The sequence below is a fragment of the Chelon labrosus genome, assembly GCF_963514085.1.
Source record: "Chelon labrosus genome assembly, chromosome: 24".
NCBI lineage: Eukaryota > Metazoa > Chordata > Actinopteri > Mugiliformes > Mugilidae > Chelon > Chelon labrosus.
This window is the reverse complement of record NC_140357.1, coordinates 473,932-497,357: the sequence shown is the minus strand read 5'-3', so window position 1 is coordinate 497,357 and position 23,426 is coordinate 473,932.

Here is a 23,426-nt window from a genome sequence, read left to right as displayed (position 1 = left end):
GCAGCAGCTCAGAATAGAATAGAACAGAATGTCTTTATTGTAATTGTACAAGTACAACGTAATTAAGGGAGCTTGTGTGTAGACTCTGACTACGGATAAATTCTAATGTCAAATGAAGCACATGTTCATCCAAAAGTGAGCAGTTCAAGCACATATTACTCTTACAGTGTTCAGTTTCACTGACTCAGCATATAAATGTATTTTGTTTTTTTAAGTGCTTTTTCAATTTTTCTAATCTATATTCTGACCCTGCTGGAGCTTCTGTTCAGTTTCAGTGAATGATCCACATCAGTGCTGGATGCTTGAACAGCAACTAAGTCTGGATCTCATTCTAGTTGTGACAAGTGACAACATATAGGTGTGTGTGTGTGCCCTTGTACATTTATAAGATAAGATTTTATTGATCCCCAAGGAGAAATTTAGGTTTTACAGAAAAATACTGTATAAGAGTAAATATATTAAGGGAACAAGAAATATTTAAAGTTTCTGTACATTAGCTTAAGTAACTATAGTTTAGAAATAAAACATCCACATTTGAATAAGTAGCATTAAAGGGGAATTACTGTTTATTTACAACCTGGACCTTATTTCTAGCATAAAATATGAGCATTTACTCACCCATATAACTTTGGTGTCATTTGGAGTCGTTGGGACGATTTAGATCCGCGTATATCCATATAATGGGAGTGACTGGGGCACCGAAAGGCAGCATTATTTGCCAAGAAACTTGCTCATTTCACCAATATTTTGTTGGTCTGGAGTTAGCTGTTATCATCATCCGGGGTCTGTAGACTGACCTACTAACCTCTGACTTGGAGGATGTCATCCATCCACCCCGCGCGGCTTGTTTACCTGTAATTTGCTACTCCTATTTTTTATTTTTTTTTTGCAACATGGCCGAATATTTTTCCGATTGTGAGGTTGTGAACAACAACTTTGTTTATGATGGACGTCCTTACCTTTTTGAGAAAGAGTATATGGATGAGGAGCTCATTGAAAGGAGGATATGGAGGCAAAGAACAACAAACCACTGCACGTCCACGAATAGATGACAGGTGACTCTGGACTCAACGGGGAATAGCACTAGCGTATCATAACAAAATATTGGTGAAATATTGAGTTTCGCAGCTGCGTTGCGGTGCTCCATCACTCACACTATATGGATATACAGGGATCTAAATATCGTCCAAACGACTCCAAATGACACCAAAGTTACATGGGTGAGTAAACGATCATATTTTAAGCCAGAAATAAGGTTCAGGTTGTAAAAAAACAGTAATTCCCCTTTAAGTGAAAGAAAGTAGAAGTGGTGGAAGTTGAATAAACATTATGGACATCCTGAGTATCATGAATAATGACAAAGTTCAACCAGTGGCGGCTCCAGAGATTTTCTGTTGCAGGTGCTATTGGGGTGGCTCAATACTTAAGAGAAGGTGCTTTGAATTTTGGTGCGTTTCATTATGGAGGTCGCATCGGACCACCCTTGGTATATATACACACGTACACGCCTGCATTAACTATACTCGTTCCACGAATATATGTAAAAGTATTCAACACAAGTAGGGTTGCCAAATCCCTGAAAAATAAATAAGGGACACCTCATTCTCAGTGATATGAAGTTACAGCACCACTTAGCTCCTCCCTGCCGCCGCCACTGAGTTCAACAGGATTATTATTTTACAAGTGCTTGTTGCACTGTGGATGGTGGGGAGGTCTGAGTCTTACTGATGAGATTTTAGCTCACCATCCTTTCTAACATCATATGACGTCTGTAGGATTTTTGATGTTTCTTTGTTCAACCACTTTTGACGGAGTTCAAGGAGATTGTGGGGTAAAACAGTTGGAATAGATGAGAGGGAGAGAGTGATTAGATTGTACAGTAAATGTTGGATTACTGCATTTAAAGAATTTGAAACCGTTTTTACTGTTTATCGCTTTTAGCTCCAGCATGTATGAAATAAAATACTATATCTGCATTTAAAGTGGAGTTCTCCTTGCCTCATTCTAACTAACAGAAGAGTTTCTTTAAGGCATCAGCAGCCTCTCCTCACTCATGGGAATATACAGCAACTCTGTGTGGAGTTTGCATGTTCTCCCTATGTCTGAGTGGGTTCTCTCCGAGTACTCCGGCTTCCTCCCACTGTCCAAAGACATGCTCCTTAGGTTAATTGGTGATTCTAAACTGGCCGTAGGTGTGAATGTGAGTGTGAATGGTTGTCTGTCTCTCTGTGTTAGCCCTGCGATAGACTGGCAACCAGTCCAAGCTGTAGCCTGCCTCTCGCCCATTGACAGCTGAATGAATGAATATTTGTATCTTAAATATAATCCAACAATATAACAGTTTAAAGTCAGAAGGGAACTGTGGGGAAAGTGTTTTCACTGAGTCTTCTGTGGTCAGGACTTTCCGTGTTGGCTTAACAAACACAGAACTGTCCTGCTGTTTTTAAGGAGAGTGAACTCACCACAGACACTGCAATGTCCTGCCTATATCACAGATAGTGAGGTAACCACAGACTGGTAACCCTGAACAGCTGCCGGATTTATGTTATTTATTGCCAACTAATTGGATCAGTATATTTACTGGGGGATCCACTGATTAACTGAATCGACACTGATAAAGAGAAATAGAGGAAACTGGACTTTTGATAACCTCAGACAAGGCACTGGCATGCTGTTATTTATTTATTTATTTGATAGGGACAGTGCACATTAATGAACATCTATTCAGACAGCAATAGATGTAAATATGCCAGATTATAGCAACAATGCTAATTTGCATCCACAGTCCCTAAGTAGGTAACACAAAAACATGATAAGACATAGGACAGGACAATAGATCACAATAAGAGCCCATCACATGACAGTACATTACTAAGAAGATAAAAGTCAATGGTTACCAGGTTGCTTTCAACCACTGCTTGAGGTGAGTTTTGACGGTTTGGAATGTGGAACACTCCCTTATGGAGAGAGGAAGACTGTTCCAGATCTTACTGGCCTTTACAGAAAGAGCATTTTGTCCAAAGGCTGTTTTTCTGTGTGGGACCTCACAGTCCCCTCTACAGGAGGCCTTGGTCCTGATACCGCTGTGAGCCCTTATTTTAAGAAAGCCAGACATGGGAGGTGGGGCAAGTCCATGTAACACCTTGCACAAAAAGACAGTGAAATAACCACAGACAATCTTGACCAGTGTTGGGGAAGTTACTTTTAAAAAGTAGTGTTTGCTCGTTACTCGTTACTTCTTAAAAAAGTAACCCGTTACTTTACTTAGTTACCCCCTGCAGAAAGTAACTTTTTACGTTACTCGTTACTTTTACGTTACTTTTATGTTGCTTGACTTTGGGCATAACCCAATATCTGTTCCTAAGTGTAGGCCTACATAAAGTTCTACTATGGAGGACATAACCATAGGACATAACAGGTATTTCTTTTGTGCTCTTTATTAAAATATAGTATCAACAGGCTCCTTAGGAACAACATGATAAACTCAAAATGGGTCATATGTCTCAAAATAAAACATGCCTCATCTAAATCCAACAGAAAAAAGAATAACTTATAACGAATAAGAATAACTTAAAAATGCCATGATTTCGATGGCTGTAAATAAAATAAAATGCCATTAATACAGCTTGGAGGCAAAGACATTTTAGCCAAAATAAAATCAAGTTAACTTAAACCATGACTAGCCTCAGAATTAAAATGGCTATGTTAACTGAATATGTTGTCCCTTCTTCACAGTATGATGGCAAATAGAAAAGAGAACATTAGGTATAGGCTTGCTATGTCTATAGCATGGGTGGCAGGCAACCTATTCCACATCAGGACAAAATGAGTGATTATACCTCATCAGGAGCAGTTTTTCAAAACGTTTATCTGAAAGTCTGTTTCTTCTGGGGGTAAGCACAATACCTCCCAGACTGAACAGCCTTTCCACCGGTGCACTGGATGGTGTGGCAGTGTTGTAGTTCATGAACACAGCTTTCACTCGGGGGAAACGGTTGAGAACTTCTAACTCTGAGCTTGATCTCATGTACTCAAGTACCTCTGAGTCTGCGCTTAAGGACATTGCGTCTTCCTCCTCATCATCAAAAGAAAAAAAAATCCTTCTCATTGGTGCTGCTGTGTGCGGCAACTTCTTGCTTTTTATTCTCAGCCGGCTCTGCAACATGGGGTAGAGTCAAGGAAGGCATAATGCATTTATCAAAATGTTAAATATTTATGAAGAAATGTCGGTTACTAACTTTCAGATAGGCTTACCTGTACAATTACACCCGGTAGGTCTGCTGTCATCCTCGACAGTCCATTTTGGAGTGCCAGCGTCCTGGACATTAGGGTCTCCAGAGTTGGTAGAAGACTACCATAGTAACAGTTATCTTCACCTTGCAAGATGTCCAGAGCTACTGTCAGCGGTTTCAAAACACTGCAGTATTCCTTTAGGAATAGATGTTCGCGCTCTGTCGGGGCTCTGATGTCCAGTCTAGTACAAAGCGTAGTCAAATCTTGGGCTGATACGGGACAAGGCATCGTGGTAGGAATTCCACCTTGTTGATGTGGGCACGAGCATTTTTTTCCCACAGATTTCATCGACAATCTCAGAGGCCACGGTAGAACGACTTGCCTTTGTCCAAATAGCAGCGCACTTCGCCGTTGCACTCCTGTACACACATTTTGAGTCACTGTTGGATGACAGCCATTTGTCGATGTCAATGCACGAGATCAAATTGAGCGTATGTGAAGCACACCTAAAATGCGGAGGAAGAGAAAACTGTCCTTCTGTGGTCCCAAGCAACTCTTCCACATCTGTAAAAACTACACCTTGCATTTCTACATCCTCCTCCTCGTCAGGCTCAGGGGGGGCATACATCTTAAAAGCTTTAACAAAATTCGACCCGTTGTCTGTAACGGTGGCGGTGATCCTATGTGAAAGTCCAAACGCTGAATGAATTTGTTCCATTTCAAAGCCTATAACATCATATGTATGCCTGCCCTTTATTCTTTTGCATGCGATGGCAGCTTTCTCACGATTAAAGTTGCGTGGATTGATCCAGTGCACAGTGATTCCCAGAAAACTCCTGTTATGGCTACTCCATATATCCGCAGTGGTTGACACATACTGCAAACTCTCGAAAGTTTTCTTTAATTCATTCTCCATTTTTAGATAACATTCATGCAGATAGCCCGTGAAAGTTCTACGGTCTGACCATGGGCGCCTGTCTCCTGCTATCGGTATCTTGCTTAGTATCTTTCTGAAAGTGGGAGATTCGACAGTATTGATGGGCAACATTTCTTCGATGATGAACGAAGCAACGAGTTTGTCCAACTCTTGTTTGGTTACCCGGTGGTGGAAATTAAGTTTTAGCTGCTTATTTGGGCTTGGACTCGACATATCACCATCATTTCCCCGAGGATCTTGAGCTACAAGCTTCACGCTAGCATGTTTTGCTTTCAAATGCTTGGTGAGGTTGGCAGTTGAATTAATGGCTGTGGACAATAGTTTCTCGCCAGGACACAGTGTACAACTTACACTCAGATTTCTCTCCTTACATTCAACGAGTTTGAAGTAGTGTGAGTACCTCCAACCCTCAAAAGTTACCGTTGCCTGCTTCCCGCTTGCGCTTGCCATGATTTCTTCTACTGCTGTTACCAGCCTCTGTCATGACACGTCACGTACCGAGTGGAGCTTGTGACAATTGCGCAAGCACGCAGCTGAGAAAGCAGCGTCGCTGTCAAATCTGTCCCTGGGAAAAGTAACGTTGCCCCGATTTGAAAAAGGAACTACGTTACGTTACCAAATTTTCAGTAGTACCGCGTTACCTTACTTTTTACCCGAAAAAGTAGTTACGTTACTGTGTGTAACAACACTGATCATCAGGTTAATCATGTTTTAGCTCCTCTAAGACAGCACCCGCTGCATAAACCAGTGCAGTGTGAATTGGGCAGCAGTGGTGAGTGTGGAGTTCAGACGGAGAGTTTGGAAAGATATTCTCATTGGTGCTGAGCGTCACATTCGGTGGTTAAAATGACATGTCGCTTGTGGTAGTCTGTGACATGTCAGTAACTCCATGACAGGCCTGGACTAAACTTGGCTGTTGGCCTTGTACTGTAATGCTTAGTTTGCTGAGAATATTTCTTAGAATCTAGTATTACTAGCTAAAAATATAAACTATGACATGATATTTTCATATGACTTGTTAATTATGGACAGATTTTTAAATTTTGCAGAGGTAAATCAAAATTCTCCATAGTTTTGGTACATGAATGATTGATACAGAAAGTACTTGGACAGTAATCTATGTCAATCTGACTCTTCTTTTTCTTCAGAACTAGAAGCTGCACTGACTACTATGGAAAAACCTGTCCTGTGAGTTGGATGAATTGGACCTGCAAGTTCTGCACATTTTCTTCAGCCAACCAACGCAGCATTCTGAGACATTACAAGCTAAGACACGGACACTATAATAGGTCTTGCCCCTTGAATTGCATCTACAATGACTGTGTGTGCTTTTTTAAGACAATATGACTCAGTGGTTAATCAATCTCAGCCAGGCACTGTTGGCCATGAATCTCAGTCCAATGTAGTAACTCATTGACTACAGTGTGAATTATGCGATTTTTCTGAGCCATGTACTCTTGAACAATACTTTGCTCATTTGGGAACTCAGTTTAAGTCTGGTGTGTATTCAACCTTTACTGCGCACAAAAGTAGGTATCACGGTGATTCAGGATTTTAAAAAATAAGACCTGAACAGATTTGTGATCACAGTCCAGCAGAAACCAGTGGGGAACAAATAGGAGATGTGGTTTCATTAGATTGTGATAACCCTCCAAATATTCAATTAAGCATAGACTTGCATCCTTATTCCTTCGTATGCAAACAATTTTGCATGTGTCAAAGTCAGCTACACAGGAAATAATAAATGAACTGTATGAGATTGTTTTCCTGTAATTGAGCCGGTGGAATATATTTTAGACAACACTATCGGGAAGAAGACATTTCTATATGTGCCCATTCTGAGTGTTTTAACAGAGTTACTCAACAGAAATGATATTCTAGAAAAAAAAAAATGAATTGAAGAATCGGTTACGTCGCAGTCTGGTCACTTCAAAACTTTTTTTGAAACATGTTAAATATGTGGCATTTGTCATAATGTTCATCTCTACCTCATGGTAATGTTTTATTGTGTAGATTCATACCATAATCACTGAATCTTGAAATAAAAATGGTATGCTGAATGTTCTTTGAGGTTGAAGAATATTTTTTTTTTTAGTACTTTTCGAAAATAGACTTCAGTCGTGTGGGGAAATTATGCAGTTACATTTTTTGAAGGTACTTAATATTGCAACTAAGTTGAACTATTACTGGAAAAAGTAACCCGGCTGCCTTGAAAATATAAGTTAATTCAACAAAATGTTTAGTTGGGCCAAGCTTTATTATTATATTTACACAACTAGAAATTTTGTGGGTTTTACTAATCATTCTATGTTATCTCAACCAAGATTTGCGGTTGTACAACTTGAAATGCCTTGTTGGTATCAAAAAAAATTTGCTGATTAAACAAACTATAAAGTTGATAGGACCCATACATCCATTGCTACAACCACCAATTGCACCCAGTAGTTGTGGATGCCATGCAGAGTGAACCATGTGCAAAAAGATTTTTTGATCTCTCTAGTTCACTCTACAAGTTTTTTCAGCACCACCATGTGTCCGAGAAATATGATGCACCTAATCTTAAAAGGCTGCTTGATATCCGATGGACAAGCCACTATATGGTGACAAGGTGCATTGTTGAAAATCAAGACCATATTCTCAGCATCTTATCTGAGATGACAGAGGATGGTGATGCTGCAGTTGACCTGTGCACTGAGGCATCAGGCCTGCAATGTCAAATTTAGACAGGCATGATGATCCTGTCCTTAATCCCCATCAGTCTCTGAAAAGATCTCTGCTCAACATCCTTGACAGGGCCATTTCAGAAATGGAAACTAGATTTTCACAGAGAAAAGTTGACCTGATGAAAGCCATATCTTGTCTTGCACCCAAATCTAGTGCATTTCTAGATTCAACCCAGTTGCACCCTCTGGCTGTGCTGGCTGGCACAGTGTCAGACAATGCAAGTCTAAAAAATGAAATCCTTGCGGCAAAACAGTTGTCGCTCAAGAAATGTCCAAATGAAACAGACCTGTCCACTGTGTGTAAACACCTGCAGGAGTACAAGGAAGCCTTTCCTGAGTTGCATAAATTGTATGTAACAGCCCTGGTAATTGGTGTGTCTTCAGCAGCATGTGAGAGTTCCTTCTCCACATTGTCACAGGTTCTAACCAATGTTCCCTCTAAGCTGCGCGCTTGTGCAATTGCGCACTGCTCACACGTTCTCCAACATGAACTGTAAAGAAATTAAACTGTTACGTCCGGTCTAGGGGAACCGAACGCAACAAGAAAAGAAGGATGCTCCCCTCTGTCCCCACTCCCAAGGACGACTATGGCCACAAAGCTGCAGTCCAACAAAAGACCATTTATTGAAAACAATGGTAGCATTTAGCTTCAAGGTGAGCATGGCCCAAAACAACAAACAAAACAATCTGACCAAAAACTAACTTACCTAACCAAAAACAAAGAAAACTAATTACAGGTTTCTAACCTGACCTGAAAAAGAGCTACTCACCCCTACAACTACCTGGGGGGTATTCCAGAAAGCAGGTTTAACAAACACTGAGATAAAACTTAACCTCTGGGTTGTCTGAACCTGAGGCGACTAAACCCGAGCTGTCGGTTCCAAAACACCGGTTAGCAATCAGTTCAATCAACCCCGGATTGTTTAACCTAGAGTTGTGCGAGATCACGGCGAAGTTATAAAGGCATCATCTATTGAGAGTCGAAACCATGAGTAAAAATGGCAAAGCGCAGAGCAGCCTATTTTTCTGAAGCGGAGCAGCAAGTTCTGCTCGAGGCGTACGAGGAGGAAAGAGCGATAATCTCGAAAGAAAGCAATACTTGCGCGTCTGCCAAGGAACGAGACCTTGCTTGGCAGAGAATTGCCGACCGCGTAAATGCGTAAGTTTAGTAGGCTATAGCACATTAATGTGTCAGAAGCACAATAATTCAGTAGATATTAGGCTACATATTAACTGCTTTGTATGAGACTTTCTTATACTATAGACTACCTTGTCATATATTGTATTATTTTTAATTAGATGTAACCCGACCGCCCTCAAGAGAACGTGGCCGCAGGTCAAAACAAAATATAAAAACATTGTCCAAGTTGGTAAGATATATCTGGGTGCATCATCTTAGACATCACTTATCCAGTATTATATTCTTGAATTGCCATATTGCAACAAGTTACATTCATTTCAAAGCCAATAGGAAGAAAGCAGAGGAGAGGAAGACCGGTTCTGGGCCAGCGGTGTCCCCCCTCACCCCTGTGGAGGAGTTGGCGATCAGTATCAATCGAGGGCGTCCGATGATGGAGGGGATTCCTGGGGGCACGTCATCGGAGCCCTCAACCTCCCAGGAGGAGCAAAATTAACAAGTGCAATGTATTTTCCCTAATAGGCCTACGCCTAAATCACTTATGTCTAATTTGTGTAGCCTTGCAAGTTCGAAAATGACCAATTTATGAACTTCTCAGTTGTAGGTGGAGGTGGAGTGGTGGAGCCCGCACGCGCAACAATTACGATGAGCGAATCCACGATGCGTAACGTTCGAAATGTGGGGATGGAGAATGTTGTTTAAATATATTAAAGATTCCGCAGAAAAACAGTAGTGCTCTGGCAAAAACTCATCAGGAAAAGAAAGGATATTAAGTCGTGGTCTCATCACCCTCTCACGGTGAATAGCCCCAATGATTTGTGCTTCAATGTCAATTGTGTGACAAGTGTGGAAACAGCGGTCTGGCTGAACGTGCACTTAAATACCCGAACATAACCTGAACAAAACCTACCCCTACCAGGTTAAGTTCAGAGCCTATGTTACTATAGTTACTTACATAGCCTGATCATTTTTGAGCGTTCTGGAACCGAAATCCCAGGTTTACCGCTAACTCTGGGTTTACATATCCAGTTAAGCCAGTAAACCTGCTTTCTGGAATACCCCCCTGGACTGCTAAACTAAGGTCTCATCAAAACAATACAAGTACAAACTCAACACAACATACTACAATACACAGAGCCTGGTGCAGCTGGGAGTAGGCTGAAGAGAAGAAAGCGAATGTCTCAAGCGGCGGCCATTTATAGCAGCTCCAACAGTCCATTCACCAATCAGCATCCGGCACCTGGAGAGACACCAATGGTGGTAGCACCACCCTCAGGCAAGGAGGAACAGCACCTGGAGAAAGAATCTCTAAGAGTGGTAGCACCACCACCCTCAGGCAGGGAGGAACAACAGCACAGAACAATCACACATCACGACCAAAAGAAATACTAAATTATGTCCCTGGGTCATAACACCCACCCACCTAAGAACAAACATTTCCTCCCTTAAAGGAAATGTTTGATGCACTAAGACCTAGACAGCGCATCGGACGTCACACTGTCTAAGCCTTTTTTTGTAGCGAATGTCGACATTAAAGTCCTGAAGCAGCAAGGACCAGCGCATGAGGCGCTGATTGCTATTCTGCATTCTAGTTAGAAATACGAGCGGATTGTGATCAGAGAAAACGACAGTCGGCTCAGGGTTCGACCCAAGGTACACCTCAAAGTGTTGCAACGCCAGTAGCAAGGCCAAAGCCTCTTTTTCAATAGTGCTGTAATGTAGCTGGAGGCTTTTGAGCTTTTTGGAAAAGTAGCAGACTGGATGGTCGATGCCACGCTCATCTTCGTGTAGAAGCACCGCACCTACGCCAAGTGCACTGGCATCCACCTCCAGCTTAAAGGGACGCACAAAATCGGGGGCAGCGAGTACTGGCGGACTACAGAGAAGAGCTTTAGCGGCCTCAAAAGCAAACTGACACTTCTCTGACCACTGGAAAGGAATTTTGGGGCTTGCTAAGCTTGTCAGTGAAGCCACTACATCTGAAAAGTTCTTATAAAAACCACGATAATACCCAGCCATCCCCAGAAAACAGCGGAGCTCACGGCATGTTTGGGGAGCTGGGAAATCTATGATGGCCTGCCCTGTAGCAGTCACGGGAGAGACACAACCTTGTCCCACCTAAATAGGTAACAACAGCCTTCCCAAACTCACATTTGGCCAGATTGAGGGTTAGGGAAGCCTTACACAAACATTCAAAAATCTCAGAGAGGGTTGTCACATGTTCAGCCCAGTTGGAGGAATAAGCCCCAATATCATCCAAGTAAACCTCACAGTTACTCACCCCACGAAGAACTGTGCTCATGAGCCTCTGGAAAGTGGCTGGGGCGTTTCTTAGACCGAATGGCATGACTGTGTATTGTAAAAAATGGTCCGGAGTGACGAATGCACTTATCTCAGAGGCACGTGGGGTCAGGGGAACCTGCCAATATCCTTTTAGGAGATCTAGTTTCGTGACATATTTTGCCGAACCCACCCGATCGACACAGTCGTCCATACGAGGAAGCGGAAAAGAGTCTGGTTTAGTAACGGCATTTACCTTGCAATAATCATTACAGAAACGCGGAGTCTGGTCAGATTTTGGAACCAGGAGCGAAGGAGAGCTCCATGGGCTTGTACAGGTCCCCGTATGAAAAACAATCTAAGCGGAGCAAAAATATAACGAGCACAATTACTTATTGCCTCGCTAAAGATATGATGCCTCTGAGCACAGTGGAAAAAGACGGCTTCAGGAAACTGATCAAAGTGTTAGACTCTAGGTACGAGCTCCCTGGTAGAAAATACTTTTCTCAGACGGCGCTGCCACAGCTTTATGATGAATGCCGTCGTAAGCTGGAAATTCAGCTAAATGATGTAAAACACTTTGCCACTACACTTGAATGTGTCAGATGACACACATGTTTACTTAGTTTGGTTTTGTGCTGCCTCTACAAAATATTTGGGATTATTATTATTTAATAATTGTTTTTTAAGTTGTTTAAATAAGTTGTCTGCATGAAGACCTTACCAAAAACATTTTGTGCTCATTATTGGAAGGCATATTATTTAATTTTTTATGTTATTAAACTTTATAATAAAGTTTCAGTGAATCTCTTGTTTCTTCAAGCTTCAGGATGTCCCTCACACTGGCAGCATCTGCAAAAACTACATATCGTGATAAGAATCGAGATCGATCAATATGGAAAAACATGTCGTGATAACGTTTTTTTCCATATCGCCCAGCCCTAGGACAGACAGCGATGAGGTGACCCTGTTCATGGCAATAGAAACACTCTCGTTTCTCAATGTCACCAGCAGCAGCAGTGGGGTTACGACAGGAGTTTTTGGGTGATCTAGGGCTCCGGCCAATGGAGACTGGACCACGGCCCACTGGGGAAGAAAAAACACTTTTGTGCGTTAACAAAAACTCCTCAGCAAGTACAGCGGCACGGTACGGTACGGTGTCGCTGCACACAGTCTGTCAATCCGTGACCGTGAGAACACACACACACACACACACACACACACACAGGCTTAATCCCTCTCGTGCCTACATGATCAACATGTAATGCAGCCTTATTTTATTATTATACATTTTATTTTATGAAATGTGGGATGTGGTATGTATAATGGTTAAGACTTAAGTCCTCTTCTGTGTGGCCCTATGAGCCTATCATGCCACTACAGCTGCAGAATGGTTTAGGCTACAGATTCTGTAGAGAACAACAGACCTTATAGAGTAGAAGTGTATTTTCTGTTAAGACTGGTTTCATTTCTTATCAACAATACACATGAGTTAGTTGGCTGACAGGAGGAGCAGGCACAGTGCTGCCGTTATGCAAAAAGATGAAGTCAAATACAGAGATGATCTGTTAATGTGTCATACTGGATTGGATTTAGGCTTCATAATGCAAAGACCTGACGTTTAGACTGTACACTTAATTTTCACATCACTTGCAAGACAGTTTGTTGTGGTTGAATATGAACAGATGTCTTACAGATGTCTCTTTCCCTATTTTGCAGGTACTTGGAGTACAAAGCAGGACCTGCATCACTGGCGATGGCAGACACCACACAGCAGACAATATCTTCTTTTGCGCAAAGAGTCCACTTATATGCCCCAAATTCATCCAGGCAACAGGCCATTACATCTCTCTCTCGCTCTCTTTCTCTCTCTCAGCACTGAAGCACTGCCTCACATACATCAAGTAAACACACCCATACTACTGACATGCTTGCACTCCCCCCACATACGCACACAAAACTACAGAAACAAAAATGGTTTCACACAGAAAGCTACAAAAAAGACACATACACAGAGGACACACAAATGCATTCATGATACAGTAAGCCTTTTGTTCTACAGTGTTAATGTATAAGTTTATGTATCTCTTCTTTGTTTGTGATGTCTGTGTTATATTGTTCTTGTCCCACTCAACTACAGGCATCATATATTGATAAAGTGTGTTATAATTGAGATGCCATTGCACACATCAAGGTGACAGAATCTTGTGATCACCAGTTCTTCCACTTGCTAATGTACAATTTGAAGTACAGTTTTGTACTATTTGTACTATAAACTATTTGTATTTTGCATTCGATTTAATGCGTTTTTTGGTGCACCTGCGTGTGTGTCGGTGTATTTAATTACAGTATTGTGCTTATAATGGCCTTGTTTGAATAAATATATGGCATCATTGGCCTTTGTATAATATTTGCATATTGTTGTGATTGATTAAGCATTAGGCCTATGCCATTTCAGTGATGCTGATATTATACAGTGTAATTTGGCTACTATAATAATAATTTCAAGTTGATAATTGTGTATCTTTTATATTTAGAATTAAAGTTTCATCTACAAATTAAGTACAATTTAAATCAGTAACATATTTCCAATTCATTAGACTTTTTTTGAGGTGCAGGGTTGTGTTGGAGGCTTGTTATTTTGTTAGATGACTTTAGGACTATAGTCATGTCAGTCCTTAACAGCACTCAAGAGTCAGTCCTCAAATAGTGTAGAAATAGCGGTCATGCAATTGCTACACATATTTGATTTTTAGCCAGTTGATGAAAACATTTATAGTGAGTTCACACACAAGACATGCACTGTCTCTGTATTATTGTGCCTGTAGTTGAAATAATACAATCTCATATTTATACTAAGCAGCTGAACCCAGTATGGTGCTTAGGTTCTACAACTCATGCAAAATGGCAAAAAAATAGGTTATTTTTTTGGTCTCGGTCTCGAGCTGAACTAGTCTTGGTCTTGACTTCGTCTGTCTTGGTCTTGGTCTTGATACTCTCTGGTCTTGGTAGTGTCTTGGTCTCGGTTTAGGCGGTCTTGACTACAAGTCTAGTTGGGAGTAGGGTGAAGAGAAGAGGGCGAATGTCTCAAGCGGCGGCCATTTATAGCAGCTCCAACAGTCCATTCACCAATCAGCATCCGGCACCTGGAGAGACACCAATGGTGGTAGCACCACCCTCAGGCAAGGAGGAACAGCACCTGGAGAAAGAATCTCTAAGAGTGGTAGCACCACCACCCTCAGGCAGGGAGGAACAACAGCACAGAACAATCACACATCACGACCAAAAGAAAAACTAAATTATGACCCTGGGTCATAACAAAACAAATAACAATTTATTCTGTACCATTTCGCAGTGTAACTCAGTGAGTGACAGGTGTCCAGCCAATGACATGATGCAGTTCACTTACACAGCCAATCAGTGTCATTGACAGCACTTTATGTGTACGTGCCCTGCCCATACGCGCCGCGGCACCGGTGTTTTGCAGGTTGTTATGCTGTTTCTAGCTTCGTGGAGGCCCTAAGCAAGATGCTGTTTGGGGGCCCCTAGGGCTGGGCGATAAAACGATAAGGATATATATCGCGATAGACACGTGATCGATATCAATAGAAAATACGTTTGATAGAATGTTCGATAATTTCACTCGAACTCCGTTCCTAAAATAGGAAGAAAACCCCGAGCGAGAACTGCAAGTCATTCTGGGGGTTGTAGGCAGAGGAAGGTCTTTAGCCTCTCGACCTATCACAGCCCAGCTAAGCCAGGTTGGCGGCATCAACAACAACAACAACAACGAACGGTGTGGAGTGAAAGGAGAATATGAGTGCGACAGCGCGAGAGGAAATTGTAGATAGGCGGTTATGAGTCGGTTAAGTTTCGTTTCTCTGCGTATTGTGCGTAAGTGAGTGAGTGTCTGAGTGCCTTAGTTTGCTAGTGGTGCAGTTTATATCAATCAAACGTGGTAGGACTCAACTGAGCCGGTTAAATAGACTCTAGATTCATGATTCTTGAGTCGTCTTTGATGGCCGGTTATATGAACCGAATCTTTTTTTCCACCGCTACTGAATATTAATTAAAAATGAATAAAAATGAAATGCTATTGAATATGTCATTGTTATCATTTTTTTTTTAAATAAAGTGACGGGTAAAAATGGGTTATGACAGGATTTTTATGACCCTGTCAGTCAAAATGACAGATAATGAAAAAGTCTAGCGCAACCTCTGATCAAGAGGTACACAGCAGCAGTGCCATACGACAAAACATCAAAGTGATATAAAGAAATAACGGATGCAGTTCAGCACTGTTGAGAAGTCTGGGTAGAATAGGTTAAGAAAATGAATCAATAATTATCGATATCAACTGATATGAAACACTTATATCGTGACACATTTTTCAGCCATATCGCCCAGCCTTAGGGGCCCCTAGTTTGTCAAACTACGATGAAGAGCCACTCAGGCAAGTTTAACTGATTAAAAAATATATATAATACAAGGAAAACAACAATCCTCTAAACGTCAATTAAAAAAACAAAAAAAAAACAGATTTTGAGTGTTTAAGTTAAATGTTAAAAAAAAAGTGCAACAATGAAAACAAAACAACATTAAAAATAATGCTTATTTAACATCACAGTCTGACACTTATCAGCATAACACTTAATATACTTAATCAAAGTAATAATAACAGTTTATGTGTTTATGTGATGGTCCTGGAGCTTCCTGGTCAGGAAGATCCCTCTGGCTCAACGTGCTGGAGCTCCAAAATATTTTAGAATTGCTCCTGCAAAGACCAGGCTCCTTAGGTTATCAAGCAAAATAGATCATGGCGCATATTCCTATTGTATAACTGCAGTGATGTTGCAGTAATACAGAAAATTAAAATGAATCTGTTTTTATATTAAATATTGTGATGTACAGTGTCCCTTTAAAGCTTGCACCCAACTACCCAAATAAAAGTTGTCACTTTTAAGAGTTTTCTGCATTAATTTACACATTGGACTAGTTAAAGAAATAAAACTAGGATAAATGGTCCACTGCCACAATAGTCTAAAATAATAAACACGATGCCTTATAAATCACTTAAAAAACAAACCTTTAAAATATTGATTTAAATTATAAAACAGTAGCACGCTTCTAATTACCTATGAAACACACACTAAACTTTGTAAATGAATCCTAAGTAATGCTAAAATAATGTTAAGTGTCAAATATATGAGAGACAACTCATGAACTCATCAACTCCACTGAACAATGACAGAGCAGACTACAATAATAATAATAATAATAATAATAACAATAATAATAATAATAGTAATAATAATAATAATAATTATAATATGAATAAAGGGGTCTGGAGTCAGTCAGTCATTCAGGACAGACTGTCCATTCACATGCGACATATTCATTTTATATTAGCCAACTTTCATGAAGCAAACACTAAAGCTGAGTTTATGACAAAGAAATCCTAGCCAGCTAGCTAACATTTATCCAGAGCTAGCTAGCTAACATTTATCCAGGGCTAGCTAGCTGGCTAGCAGGACAAATAAACAAACTTGCTAAAAAAAACGGCGTTTCACCTCCACCTCTCCAGCCCACATCACCAACTGCCTTACCTACATCTTTTGACCGTTTTCTTCCTCCGTTTTCTTTTCTTCCGTTTTTCCGTTTTTCTTTTTGATGCCATTACTGTGTTTGTTTTGTTTAATATTCTCGGTAACGGGAATGATGGATAGCTGTCAATCATGCCCATCTTACCTGTCGACGGCTCGCTACGTCACTCACTGTGCGACAGTGCGATAGACTGTATATAGGGTCCAACGAATATGACGCAATAATGCTATAAATCAGAATCAGAATCAGAATCAGAAAAGACTTTATTGCCAAGTATGTTTGTACATACAAGGAATTTGCTTTAGTGTTGTTGCGCTCATTACGCGTCAACAAATAAAATAAAATAAAATAAAGAAACTTGGCTCTCAAATACAAAAATACAAAAAAATATATTTAGTTTATACAACAACCAGAACATTTACATTGAGATGGTAGTTGGTCTGAAGTGTTTATGGGGGCACGCAGCCGTTGGCAGGTTGAATTTCTTCAGCTGCCGCAGGAAGTACAGGAAGTCCTCTGCTGTGCTTTTTTAATTAGGGCACTGCTGTTCAGCTCCCATTTGATGTCCTGGGAGATGATGGTGCCCAGGAAACGTAAGGAGTCCACCGTGTTGACTGTAGAGTCAGACAGGATAATGGGGAGGAGTGGGGCTGTGTTCTTCCTGTAGTCCGCGATCATCTCCACTGCCTTGGAAGCGTTCAGCTCCAGGTTGTGGCGGCTGCACCGAGTCACCAGGCGGTCCATCTCTAGTCTGTAGGCGCTCTCATCTCCACCTGAGATGAGCCCGATGATGAGGGTGGTGTCATCCGCAAACTTCAGGAGCTTGACAGACTCGTGACAGGAGGTGCAGCTGTTGGTGTACAGGGGGAAGAGCAGAGGTGAAAGGAAACCTTGAGGGGAACCCGTGCTGATGGTACGGGAGTCTGAGATGTGTTTTCCCAGCCTCACATGCTGCCTCCTGTCAGACAGGAAGTCTGTGATCCACCAGCCACTGCTTATCATTGCAGTTTATTTTATTTATATCCTACATTTATTTTTAAGCATTTAAGGGATGTAACAAACACACGAGATGGCTACAGATAGACAGGACATTTTAATTCTCTCCTCAGACGAGGATGAACATGCAGCTTTGGGGCCCCCTGGTGGCTTGGGGGCACTAAGCATTCGTCTCGTTCGCCTATAGCAAGAAACGGCTCTGTCTCCCTCACCCAGACAACAGCAAGACCCTCACACTGACATATAACATACTACACAGCTCATGAACAACAAGAACTTTGTCTTTTTCATGTTAAGTGGGCCAAATCACTTATATTAAAAGTAAACTAATGGAAACAGGAGACTATTGTTATAGAGTGGAGTGGAGAGAAAAGAGAGGAGTGAGAGAAATGACAGAGGAGTGGACAAAAAACCTTATTGTGGTCAGCGGGTTTGCGTGCCTCAGTGATCTATACCAGCAGGAGCTTAGTCTTCAGGTGGGACACCCAAGTTGGACGGGTCTGAAGGTAGAGGCCTGACAAAGTGCAATCCACTTCTCCAGGTTGGGGTTGGACACATAGCTAACAGCCCAATTCAATAAAGAAAACACCGTTACTATAAGCACAAAAAAAAAGTGCTGAAGCATGATGTGTACACATGATGCCCCCTTCATATTTCCGACTGCCCCCTCATCTACCTAGAACCGGCCCTGCAGACCCCCACCTATAAAGACTGAAGTGTTGTAATAAAACCAAAAGGTGATTCAACAAAGTGTTAGTTTAATGGTGTGCACATTTACGCAACCACATCATTTTTATAAAAAAAAAATATTATTTTTATTTTATTTTGTTGTTTGTAAGCCCTCCTAAAGTCTATCACAAGTTCTTTGGTCTTATCCACATTGAGAGTGCAGCCGTGGGTGAGCAGGCTGAAGAGTAGAGGACTCAGCGCGCAGCCCTGGGAAGAGCCCGTGCTCACTGTGATGGACTCTTCATTGCATTTTCTGGAAAGATACACCAGAAGGCGCCAACGAGACATCACGCAAAGCTGTTTTAATATGAATGCAGAGGGAGATCACAAAGATACATATTGATCCAGGTTTTTGGAGATATTCGAACCACAGAAAGAGGAGTGCATGTTGGCGCCGCCATATTGGCAGCAAAACAATGAGGGGAAATTAATGGCGCCAGCCCCGTTTACAGGCTGTCAGAGTATATTGCGCACTTTAACCTTCCCGGAGGGGTGAATTTATTTAGCCCTGTTTTGTGTGTGACAAACGTTTTTTGTTTGTTTGTTTGTTTACTTTTTTTTTTGACTCGAACCTGAATTGAATTAGATGCATATTTCTGAGTGATATATGAACACATGGAAAACAAGTTATTATTCAACGATTTATTTTTAGTGCGAAATAACAAAATTAACAGAATAAGATAAATCTCTTTCTTTAAACAGAAACCTGTTCTGCTTAACTTAAAACTGTATAAATTAATATAAAACAACAGAAAGCAGAGCAGTCCTCTTGTAATATGTGCAATAAGAAAAGTGCAAACAGAAAGCGTGAGGAAAAGTTGTAAACATAAAACATTTGTGCCTCAAACGCCATGACTGTAGGCTACACTTGTAGCCAGTGGAAGATGGGATGCTGAGAACCAACAGCCTGGATGTTGGGGAGGTCAGCTGCCTGAAGAACTTGCGTCCATCTCTCTGCTGTTTCGCTAGCTCTGCTAGCTCCCTCTGCTAGCTCCCTCTGCTAGCTTTGCTAGCTCCCTCTGCTAGCTCCCTCTTCTCCCCAGTAACTGTGGCGTTGGTTGTACCGACTATATTCCATGATTCATTTGTGACAGTAGATATTACGCCGGGGACACCGGGCTTTGTATGGTGAAAGTTCAGCTCAACAGGTGATAAAGTACCAAGTTGGAAACCTTTCTGTTTGCTGATTAGCTACACCTACACTTGCCATCGTTACACAACGCAGAACACAGTGTCGCAGTTCATTTTATTTATTTATTTTTTCATTTTTTTGCTGTGTTTCAGCCAAACAAAATGCAGCAGCATCTGGATGCACTTTTGTGATGACAAAAACAGTAAAGCAAAGTGTAATATAGCAATAGCAGTATAACGGTGAGCATAGCTGCCTCCCGAGCAGTTAACCCGAGTTTGTCACGCGATAAAGTATCTATCTAGAATCCACATTTCAGAATAATAAAGGTCAGGTAGCCCGCCAATATAATATAGCTTGAAAGACTCTGATCCAAATCGTACCCTATCATTCCTCCCAGTGAATAATTCCTAGATAAAACAAGTTGGCATCTTGGAAATAAACAAATATCAAAATGAGCCTCTTTAAAAGGAACAGATCCAAAAGCTCCCTCTTAAGAGCTGTAAATCCCATCTCGAGTTAGTTCAAAAGGATCAGTATGCAAGAAGAAGATGGAAACGGACGCAGTATCTTTCATATTTAATCAATATAGATGATCTCCAGCCTAACTCAGGGAAAGACAAAAGTGGAATCAAATTAAACTTTGGTCGGATCTCTTCAAGTCCAAAGCAAGTCTCTCTGCTGCTAAATTCCCTTCCCTCAAATCATATTTATGACTTTCTGTGCATATCAAGTGGGGGTCCCGTTTCTGATGTGTTGACATCATCTGCTATCTTAACAACAGTAGAGCCCAGCCTTTCATTCACCATTTGTTTATTGTTTGCACACATTGATATTACACTGTATTAACATTATATCATACATGTACTGTATGAGACTAAGATCCACAATATATCAAAGGTAAAGGATGAAAAAAGAGAGTTAAGAAAATAAAATCACCAAGCATCAATAATTCGGCCTGAAAACCAAAGTATTTCTCCCGAGGAGAAATATTGTTCACTGTCACCATGACAACAGTTACAGTACTAAGATCCATAGATATAGACAATAGTTGAAACAGCATTACAGGAAATTAAATACACTTAAGTTGTACTTGGTTCAAAATCACTTGGAAAAAAAATTACCAGTTTAACGTGCACTTGAGTCTGGCTAGAGCAGGCTAGTTACTTCTAGCTGTAGTGAATTCTAAATTATTATTATTGGTTGATTTGATATAAGAGAAATAAAAAAAAAAAAATGTAATCTTAAACTAAACATGAAGATAAAGAGTTTTCAGAGAAGAAAATCAGACATATTTAACACTAACAGCCTCAGAATTTAGAGTTTAATTGCTCATTTTAGAATAACAGGATGCATTTCAACAACCAGAGGTGGGTAGTAACGAGTTAATTTACTCCGTTACATTTACTTGAGTAACTTTTTTAAATAAATTTACTTCTAAGAGTGCACCATACTTCCATACTTAGTACTTTTACTTGATTTGTGAAGAAGAAACCCTACTCCGCTACGTTGGGCTGAATTTACTACCACAACAATAATCACATGACTCGGTTTCACCAATCAGATGTGCAGTCATATGACCACACACAAACTGTGTGGCGACATACAATTTTTTTTATTGTATTATTTGGAAATACCATAATTTGCACATTATTTTTTGTCTGTCTGATTACTTTTAAATAAATCAGACAGTGCGATCAGATACTCAGTACCTGAGTAGTCTTTTCACCAAACACCTTTTTACTCTTACTTGAGTAATTCTTTGGATGACTACTTTTTACTTCTACTTGAGCAATATTTTTGTGGTAACACTACTCTTAAGTACAATTTTAGGCTACTCTACCCACCTCTGTCAATGACTACGGTTTTAATCTTCTTCGGTATTTATGAACGAGGAGTCTGGGTGGGAGCCCTACACTCCCCTTTCTGCTTTGAACACTGTCTTACTAACGAACACCAAAGCTTTGTTGAACGCACTCGTGGTACTTCAGTCTATGGAAGAATGGGCACACTGGCACTTTGATGACTAATCATCATCATTGGGGTGGAGGGGAGCAAATAAGGCACAAGCATGCAGACAATCCACACACACACGCAAACACACACACATTGCTGATGTCAAATAAAGACATTTGTTTTCTCTTGATCTAAGGAGAACTGGTTTGCTCTTGTTTCGTTTAAGTTTTGTTGACTACGTTTGGAGTGGGCTTGTGGGAACCAAAAAGATAATTTTTCTCATGATGTCGAATAATGTTAATCTTCACATTACAGTCACTATGTTTTCACCTGACAACAATCACACACACACACACGCACACCTCAGCTGACAAGGCCCTGGTTGTTGTTTATTTTTTTAATTTTTGTTAGTATGTTTTTTTGCATGTATAGTCCATAGACTGTAAAAAAAGATGGACAACCAACAGCTCATCAAAAGTGAAGCCAAAGCAAGAAGAGCTCCCCCTGGTGGCTGGCTGCAGTATAGGTCTTAAGCTCCACCCCCTCCATGTTAGATGGATGGGACTTGGGCCAAACTAAAACAGTGCATGTCAAATTTTTTCAAAGATGGTTTCTGTCATTTTAGGTAGTTCATATAATGCTGATGCATACACAAGTGTCCATTTCTCTAATAAGTTTCATTTTAATTTGACGCTATAGAAACAGGATGTGACCTGTTGCCAAGGCAACTGCTCAGTAAAGCGGTCCATGAGAGTGGGGAAAAAAATAAATAAGCACAGTGTACAGGCTAATCCAATATTTCTTAACTCGTGGAGGCAGAGTAGAGCGCAGTAATAATTAAACGAAAACGTGAGCGAATCTGGAGGAGGTGTGGACGTGTCATCGAGAATGCGGCTCTGCGTGGCTCCACTCTCAGACAGTGCTGCGCAGACTCTGGCTCCACACTCTCAAGATGGCGCCGTCCTTATCCCCGGGAAACTAGCGTCACTTTGACCAATGCAAGGAAGTGGTGAGGTGTTGTCCATATTTATATACAGTCTATGTGGTATAGCCCAACAGGCACATTCAGCTGAGTTAGTGTATACACAGAAACACGCGACTACACACAATCATATATACACTAATTACCATGGCATTGATAAAACTGGGAGTCACAACAGGTAAAATGTTTTGAGTTTTTTTTTCTTTGTTGTTTTTGTTTTTGTCTTCAGTTAAACAACATTTCTAATCTTTTGGTGTTTTTCAATCACATCATATTGAGAGCAACAATACAACACTAACGTCTACTAACAACTGATTTTGGCCATCGACAAATTAAAAGACAACTAGCTCAATAGCATAGTTTGGCCAGGGAGTCTTCACAGATAACGCATGTCTACAGGATCAAGGACAAAAAAAAAAAAAAGGGTTATTTTCCAGCCAATGTCATACAGTACATAACATTATCTGTTAACAACTATAGGTCATAGTACTCTGAGCTGCTCTATTCAATGGACTTATTTTAATTTGATGTAGCGTGCAGTGCTTTGAATGGCAGAAAATGAGGAAATGTTCTTTAACTTAAGATTTTGGGAACAGAATGAAGGTAAAAATAAAGCTTTTTTTTTTTTTAAAGCATTTATGAAGCATTATGATGTACGCCATGGCGTACTATTTATCCTGGGAACTATATGATAGTGTCACTGCAGGAAAGACAATGAG